The sequence below is a fragment of the Moschus berezovskii genome, chromosome 6, assembly GCF_049115385.1.
Source record: "Moschus berezovskii isolate FMDL1 chromosome 6, NW_MosBer_1.0, whole genome shotgun sequence".
Classification (NCBI taxonomy): Eukaryota; Metazoa; Chordata; class Mammalia; order Artiodactyla; family Moschidae; genus Moschus; species Moschus berezovskii.
Window position 1 is genome coordinate 36,119,745 of NC_142465.1, and position 9,338 is coordinate 36,129,082.

General features: G+C 42.4%; 1 pseudogene; it reads left to right on the plus strand.

Annotated features, from left to right (window-relative positions):
• The first annotated feature begins 7,883 nt into the window (after positions 1-7,883).
• On the plus strand, positions 7,884-8,845 carry LOC129536235 (olfactory receptor 5BS1-like; annotated as a pseudogene).
• The last annotated feature ends 493 nt before the right edge of the window (positions 8,846-9,338 follow it).

The window sequence follows — 9,338 nt, forward strand, 5'->3', positions numbered from 1 at the left end:
CAACATCCGCTGGATCATGAAGAAAGCAAGAGAGTTCCAGAAAAACATCTATTTCTGCTTCATTGACTATGCCAAAGCCTTTGACTGTGTGGATCACAATAAACTGTGGAAAATTCTGAAAGAGATGGGAATACCAGACCACCTGACCTGCCTCTTGAGAAACCTGTATGCAGGTCAGGAAGCAACAGTCAGAACTGTACATGGAACAACAGACTGGTTCCAAATAGGAAAAGGTGTACGTCAAGGTTGTATATTGTCACCCTGCTTATTTAACTTATATGCAGAGTACATCATGAGGAAGAAGCAGGAGCTGGAATCAAGATTGTTGGGAGAAATATCAATAACCTTAGATATGCAGATGATACCACCCTTATGGCAGAAAGTGAAGAGGAACTAAAAAGCCTCTTGATGAAAGTGAAAGAGGAGAGTGAAAAGGTTGGCTTGAAGCTCAACATTCAGAAAACAAAGATCATGGCATCTGGTCCCATCACTTCATGGGAAATAGATGGGGAAACAGTGGAAACAGTGTCAGACTTTGTTTTTGGGGGCTCCAAAATCACTGCAGATGCTGATTGCAGCCATGAAATTAAAAGATGCTTGCTCCTTGGAAGGAAAGTTATGACCAACCTAGATAGCATATTAAAAAGCATTACTTTGCCAACCAAGGTCCGTCTAGTCAAGGCTATGGTTTTTCCAGTGGTAATGTATGGATGTGAGAGTTGGACTGTGAAGAAAGCTGATCACCGAAGAATTGATGCTTTTGAACTGTGGTGCTGGAGAAGACTCTTGAGAGTCCCTTGGACTGCAAGGAGATCCAACCAGTCCATTCTAAAGGAGATCAATCCTGGGTGTTCATTGGAAGGACTGATGCTAAAGCTGAAACTCCAATACTTTGGCCACCTCATGCGATGAACTGACTCACTAGAAAAGACTCTGATGCTGGGAGGGACTGGGGGCAGGAGGAGAAGGGGACGACAGAGAATGAGATGGCTGGATGGCATCACCAACTCGATGGACATGAGTTTGAGTGAACTCCAGGAGTTGGTGATGGACAGGGAGTCCTGGCGTGCTATGATTCATGGGGTCGCAAAGAGTCGGACACGACTGAGCAACTGAACTGAACTGAGGGTTAGTCCTCTGGTAGTCTGGGGTCTTGGAGTCAGTACTCTCACTCCAAGGGCTCATGGCTTGATCTCTGGTCAGGAACAAAGATTCCACAATTGGTATTTTAAGTCATTAAGTGAGATTAAAACAAATATCCAAAAACAAGAAACCAAAGATAAATCCCAGGCAAATGGCCGCTACAAAATCAGCAAATAATAATTAAAATAATGGAATATACACATATACATATATGTATGTATGAGCAAAGTCAAAAGAGTCCAAAAAATTAAGTACAGTAGATTGACTTGGTGAAAAAAGGAAATCAAAAGTGTATTTACCAGTTAAGAACAAGACTAACTGAAGCATAAACCGGAAAACAAAACTAAAGCAAGGTGCCAAGTGGGGAATAAATCAATGAAAACAAAACTAAACTATGTTGAGAGGAAAGAAAATAAAGAAAGAATAGATATGCAAAGTTAAACAGAAGTAGATAAAGAAGATTTATATATATTAAAGATTAACTGCAAGGGGAAAAGAACAGTAGGAAAGGCAAATAAAGGAATAGATGTAGAAAAAGTATAATAGGTTTTTAAAAATTTAAATTATAAAATAAAAGAAATAAAAAAGGAAAACTCCACAGAACTGCAAAAGCCCAATGTAGAGGCAGAGGTTTATAACAACTATAAAATGTGTGACAATATACACATATACATATACACCCATAAGCAAAATCAAAATAGTCCAACAAAAATAAAGTACAATAGATTGACCTGGTGAACAAAGGAAACCAAAAATTATATCTACCAGAACAAAACTAACTAAAGCACCAACTGTAAAACAAAACTAAAGCAAAGTGCCAACTAGGGAATAAAGCAATGGAAATAAAACTAACATATGTTAAGACGAAAGGAAAGAAAGAAAAAGAAAGAATAGATTGCAAAGTTAAATAGGGGTAGATAAAGAAGATTTATATACATTAAAGATTAACTGCAAGGGGAAAAGAACAGTAGGAAAAGCAAACAAAGGAATAAATGTAGAAAAAATAATAATAGGCTTAAAAATTAAAAAAGAGAAAACAAATAAAAAGGAAAACTCCACAGAACTGCAAAAGCCCAACATAGAGACAGAGGTTTATAACAATAAAAAATGTGGCTGAGAGGGAAAAAAAAGCTCAAAAGCTTAATTGGACTTCATAGTGCCAATAAAATCAACAATTAGAATAGAGGGGGACAAAAAGGGATAAAAAAATAAATTTCAAAAGAATCTACAGAACAAGTCAAAACATAAGAATAATAAATGGTTTTCTTGAGTCACTGTTGTCACAGTCCTTTCCCTCACTGGGAGTCACAGTCCATCTCATCTTCCTAGGATGCCTTCCAACACTGTGCTGATCTCTGGACCTGATGTGGGGGCAGCTCAGATTCTAATCTGGTCCTTTTCCTGTGTATTCTTGCCTGCAATATCCACAGCTATCAGAACTAGTACATTTTCTTTTGTGGGAGGTCTCAATATCCAGATTATATATATTCCATAAACACAGAGCCTGCCTAGTTGATCATGTGGATTTAATCTGCAGCTTGTACAGCTGGTGGGAAGGTTTTAGGTCTTCCTCCTTAGCCATATTGCCCCTGGGTTTCAATTGTGGTTTTATTTCCACCTCTGCATGTGGGTCGTCCACTGGGCTTTGCTTCTGAAGCTGCCCTGGAGGACTTGGGTTTGACCCTGTGAGGGCCAGGTGTGGAGGTGGTGCAGCTGCTTGGGTCACAGGGGTTCTGGCAGCACCAGGTACTCAGGGGAGTTGGCAGCTAGGGTAGCAGGAAATACAGTGCTCTAGAAGGGTATGGCAACCAGTAATGGCCAATACATTCCAGTATTCTTGCCTGGAGAACCCCCCTCCCTGACAGAGAAACCTGGCAGGCCACAGTCTACAGGATCGCAAAGAGTCGGACACTACTTAAGCGACCCTGGGCGCATTGACACAAGATTGTTTTGCCTGTGGAGCTCTGCCCCAGTGAGAGTTGAGTGTGAAGGTGGTGCAGCTGCTTCGTTTGTGTGGACATGGACTGCTTCTGCCACAGGAGTTATGGCCCCATCAGGGTCTTCTTTTGAGCCTCTTGTAGCTGGCAATCAGAAGGCCTCTTTGGCCAGTTTCTCCATAGCTCTGCCCATTCAGGCACTTAAAGGGCTCCCTTGTCTAAGGTCCTTCTCTGTTGTTCATCACGTCAGGCACATAGAAAGGCCCCCCCTGGCTGGGGTCCTACTCTGTAGTTTGGGGCATCAGTCACTTAAAGGAGCACCCTGGGTGAAGTCCTGCTCTGTAGTTCAGGCTGACATTTGATGGCCAGCCTCTCTATTGTTCAGCTGTCAATGCTGGCATGTGGGGGGAGAGAGGCTATGGTGATGGCTCCACCCCCTATGTGTGACTCAGCAGTATCGCCTTGCTTCCATGACTGCCTAGCTTTCCTCCACGGGCATTTCCCACCACAATCTCCTCCCTCACATCCCTTTGATCTGTCTCTCCGAAGTCATCAGCAACCCTCACCCTGGGATTGCTCCACAATCCCTAAACTCCAGCTCCCAGCCACTGAGCCTTCCAGGGGACCTGCATCCCTGTCCAGGGTATATATGGCTGTGGCAAAGACTATCTGATTTTCATCCCATTTAGGTGCCACAGATCAGCTGTTTCACTCTAAGCCTTAAATGTTCCTCCTCTGACTCAGACAATTGCCCAATGTGGGGATCGGACCCCTGCTTCAGTTCCCCCACTGCTGGAGGGCAGGTCCAGTCCTACTAACACTCCTGTTTTTCCCCCTAGTTACTTCAACCTACCAAGTTTTGCATGGTTCTATATATTCTTTTCCCCTGGTCAGGTACTCCTGTCTGCTATCAGCTGGTGTTCTGAATGCACTTCTGTGCCTGAAGGTGTATTCCTGATGTATCCGTAGAGAGAGAAGTACTCCACATCTACCTACTCCTCTGACATCTTGTTCTCTCCAAATGTGTTCTTTTTTATACTTAAGTAATATTCTATTGTGTATATGTACCACATCTTCTTTATCTATTCATCTGTCAGTGGACATCTAAGTTGCTTCCATGTCCTAGCTATTGTAAACAGTGCTGCAAAGAACATTGGGGTGCATGCATCCTTTTCAATTATGGTTTCCTCATAATTGGTATATGCCCATAACTGGTATATGCCCAGTAGTGGGATTGCTGAGTTGTATGATGGTTTTATTCCTAGTTTTTTAAGGAATCTCCATACTTTCTTCATAGTAGCTATATCAACTTGCATTCCCATGAAGAGTGAAGAGGGTTTCCTTTTCTCTACACCCTCTCCAGCACTTATTGTTTGTAGACTTTTTAATGAGAGTCATTCTGACTGGTGTGAGATGATACTTCATTATAGTTTTTATTTGCATTTCTTTAATAATGAGTGATGGTGAACATGTTTTCATGTGTTTGTTAGCCATCTGTAAGTCTTCTTTGGAGAAATGTCCGTTTAGGTTTTTTCCCCACTTTTTGATTGGGTTGTTTGTTTTCTGGTATTGAGTCACATGAACTGCTAGTATATTTTGGAAATTAACCCTTTGTCAATAGTTTCATTTGCTCTTATTGTCTCCCATTCTGAGGGTTGTCTTTTTCACCTTGTTTATAGTTTCCGTCGTTGTGCAAAAGTTTTTAAGTTTAATTAGGTCTCGTTTGTTTATTTCTGTTTTTATTTCCATTACTCTAGGTCAGTCATAGAGGATCTTGCTGTGATTTATGTCAGAGTTTTCTACCTATGTTTTCCTCTGAGAGTTTTACAGTTTCTGGTCTTTAATCCATTTTGAGTTTATTTTTGTGTATAATGTTAGGAAGTGCTCTAATTTCATTATCTTACAGGCAGCCGAACAACTTTCCCAGCACCACTTACTGAAGAGGCTGTCTTTTCTTCACTGTATATTTTTGCTTCGTTTGTCAAAGAGAAGGTGCCCATCAATCAGTTCAGTTCAGTTCAGTTCAGTCGCTCAGTCGTGTCCGACTCTTTGCGACCCTAGATGCATAGATTTATCTCTGGGCTTTCTATCTTGTTCCATTGGTCTATATTTCTGTTTTTGTTCTCACTACGTTTTTAAAAATGAAAAACATGAGTAATAACCAGTACTAAAGCCTAACAGAGGAAGAGATAAACAACATAATTAAAATAAGCATAGAAACGTTTCCTCCGTGAAGTAGGAGGCAAGAGTTTAAGCTGATTGCTAAGGAAACAAGGGTTTAGAAAGGAGAAAATGGCTTCATAAGAGTAACACATTTTCAAATAGTGTAGACCTGGGTATATGTGTTTGTGTGCATGCACATACTCATGCTCAAACTCCAAGAGAGCTGTCAGAGACAAGATGAATCCTTTACAGAACTTCTGGACCCCCTGCTTCTTAATTAGTAGAGCAATTTGTGGCCAGGAGCTTTCTAAACTCCTGTGCCCTCAACCAGATACTCTTGGAAACAGCCATGACAGTAACCATTCAGTCCCAGGACCAGTGGCCCTTCTGGCTCTAGCTAATGCTACCTCTCCCATGGGCAGTGGACAATTCCTGACTCTGGAGCATCTTCTCACAATTCCTCCCCAAGGCCCACCTGGCACAAGATCCCAGGACTCTGACGAAAGAGGAAACACAAGTCACACAAACTATCCAGGAGCTCTCTCTGGGACTGAGGGAGTACAAAGAGAAAACAAGAGAAAAGCCTGTCTTAAGAGACCCCTCTCCAAAGAGACCCACACCTGAACATTTTGGCTCTTAACCACTGCCTGTCTCTATCTGTCTCTGGCCATATAATTGGCTGGGAAACAAAGTCCACCTTTCCTGGGACCTGACTGAAACCTCTCATCTCAAACTGCTGGAGTCAAGTCTCCTTCCAGCAACAGTGTCCTGTGGCAAGCAGTCTGGCTGGAAATTTGAAAGACACAGCAAACCCTGAGCAGTCGTGCTTAGTAAGGCAGGTGAGAGACTTAAAGGTGCAGTTATATGTAACATGTGAGAGCTGTACAGGTATCTGGTCCAAGTCCCTCCTGTTTCCACAGAAGGAAATTAGATCCAGATTAGGGGAGTATCTTTCTCAAAGTCAGACACTGCTACCTCCATTCAGGTAATGGCTGCGCTGGAAGATTGAGCCTTCTGCCCTTTGTCCATTTGGAGTCTTCCTGTTTGTTCCTTTATGTATCAAGTTCTGGGACCCCTCCCTCCCCCAGAATTTAGGCTTTTATTTTAAATGGGAATGTTTTTACTGGATGAAAAGCCAGATGAAGAGTAAGGAGGAGATTTCCTGGAGGACTGAAAATGAGAAGGGTGGAGAATATAGTGAGAAAGACAACTTCATTCTGGCCAAGGAATCCCTGGGTTGCAGGGTTTTCAAAAGTTGGTACTAATGGGATGCTTTGGTTTGATGAAATCCTACCTTGTGAGATTCTGGGCCTGGAATATTTTTAAATGGCACTGGGTTCAGTCCCACATACCCAAGTAGGACTTGGGACATGTACTGCGTAGTATCAAACTACTGAGATGCCCAGTGGTGATGGGGAAGAAACCACAAAACAATTCGCACTTTAGAGGTTCAGCTTCCTTTGCCCAGGAGCTTTCTCTCACTGCAATTCAGTATTTCTCTCTGAAGAAAGCAGAGCTAAGCTGAGAGTTTCCTGAAAGTCTCCAAATCTTTTCTTTATATATTTAAAAGAACAGAAATGTTCAATGGAAAAATAATTTTACAACATTAGAGAAACTGTTCAAAAGAAATGAATGCCCATAAGCCTACTAACCAATAAAGAAATCACTACTATTTTTCAATATTCTGTGTCAATCTTTGCTCATACACACATTTTGTGCAGTGTGTCATGGGCTAGACAGTTTTCAAAAGCATATGTTTCATTTGCCCAATTTCATAAATGAAAAAGGGAAGGTTTCAAGAAACTGGGTAACTTTTCTCAGATGATACCATTAGAATGTTTGAGCCAAGACTCAAACTAAGTTTGGTACTCTAAAACTAGCATTCTTTCCACTTAATAGCTGCTGTCACAGAACTGGAGGAGCACTATATCAGAGTCAAGGAATACCTGGACATAATTTAGGTGAACTCCCTACTAAACCACACAAAACTCATCTTAACAATCAGTTTAAAACCATCAAGTATGGTACATGAGGATGCATGCAAGACTAATTGAAACATCTGGCCTAATCCCAACCTTGACTTCACTTTGCTATGAGGCCTTAGGCATTGCATTCACCTAGTTTATAAAATGAAGGGGTTAAAACACATTATAACAACATCCTAGCATACTGGAAGTCTATGATCTCACTCTTCTAAGAATCACTTTCCACGGACCTCTCAGCCCTTAACCAGGGAGGGTTTTTTTGGGCTCTGTCCCTTGTTTTGAATCCAGAACCTGATTTTCCTATGCATGATACATTGTTATTATTAAATGCACATGAGTTATTATTATTAATTATTATTATTACTAAGAGTGACAAAGTAGGGTGAAAGATTAAAGATCATGACCAGATAATGCTTGCAATTAGAAAACAAGGTCAAGTGAGAATATAGTATCTGAGAAGACACTTCCTTATCCTGAGTTTCCCATTTTGGTCTATAGGCAAGAAGGTATACGACTAAAGCGGCTTAGCACACAGCACAGGAGGAGGTATACTCTCCTTGAGCAGAAGTCTCTTGTTCATGGAAAATGACTCAGATTAATGTCTCACAAGTGTAGAAACATTCATTTCTTGTGAGGGACAAATCTCTAGGCAACCATGGAAAATGTCAGTATTATTACTGAGTTTGTCCTTCTGGGATTGTCCAGTGACCCCCAGATCCAGACCGTGCTCTTTGTGCTGTTCCTGGGGATTTACCTCCTGACCTTAGTGGGGAACACAGTGATGATCCTGATCATCAGGGCTGATTCTCAGCTCCACACACCCATGTACTTCTTCCTCGGACACCTGTCTTTCCTGGATCTCAGTTTCTCCTCAGTCACTGTGCCCAAAATGCTACAGAACTTCTTGTCTCAGAAGAAAAGCATCTCAGTGTGGGGCTGCATCACCCAGAGTTTCTTTTTCACTCTCTCAGGGGGGACAGAAGCCTGTCTTCTCTCTGCCATGGCCTACGACCGCTATGCTGCTATCTGCCACCCTCTGGTCTACACTGTGGTCATGAACAGACCTCTCTGCACTGGGATTGTGAGCATAGCTTGGGCAATGGGATTTTCTATTTCCTTGATGAATAGTCTCTTCGTTCACAAGTTACATTTCTGTGGTTCCAACATCATCCCCCACTTCAGTTGTGAGCTACCTCCACTCTTCCCTCTGTCTTGTACTGACCCCACTGTCAACGAGATTCTTCTAGCTGTGTCATGTACATCCTTAGGGCTGCTGACACTTCCCCCAATCCTCTTTTCTTACTCAAGAATCATTTCTGCTATTCTGAACATCCACTCCTCTGAGGGCCAAGGCAAGGCCTTCTCCACCTGCTCCTCCCACCTCACTGTGGTGCTCCTGTTCTATGGGACGGCTCTGTTCAGGTACACCAGCCCTGCCTCAGGCTCAGTGTTGGAGCGGGTGGTCTCCATTCAGTACAGTGTCATCACTTCCTTGCTGAACCCCCTTATCTACAGCCTCAAGAACCAGGAGGTAAAAACAGCTCTACAGCGAGTGCTGAGGTAACAGAAGTGTGCCAGCAGGTAAGAGAAAGCTGTGTGCTTCTGCTCAGGAAATAGAAAATGTATCTCTAAAGGAGAAAGATGTTTATAGACACAGAGCATTTGGGGAAATTGAATTTCAATTATATTTAACTATTTGTTTGGATTTTGATGTAAATAAGCTGCCCAAAAAAAAGAGAGGAGGGGGTTGGGGAAAAAAGAGCTTGACGTACAGGTTCCTACACAGGAGCCCTTTGCAAAATAATCAGAGAGAGACCTTCATAGCTCTCTCATAGCTTCCGTCATATGAGGGGCTTTGCTCATGTCTCAATTGGTAAAGAATCCATCTGCAATGCAGGAGACCTTGGTTCAATTCCTGGGTCGGGAAGATCTGCTGGAGAAGGGATAGGCTACCAACTCCAGTATTCTTGGGCTTCCCTTGTGGCTCAGCTGGTAAAGAATCTGCCTGCAATGAGGGAGACCTGGGTTTGATCCCTGGGCTGGGAAGATCCCCTGGAGAAGGGAAAGGCTACTCACTCGAGTATTCTGGCCTGGAGAATTCCATGGAATG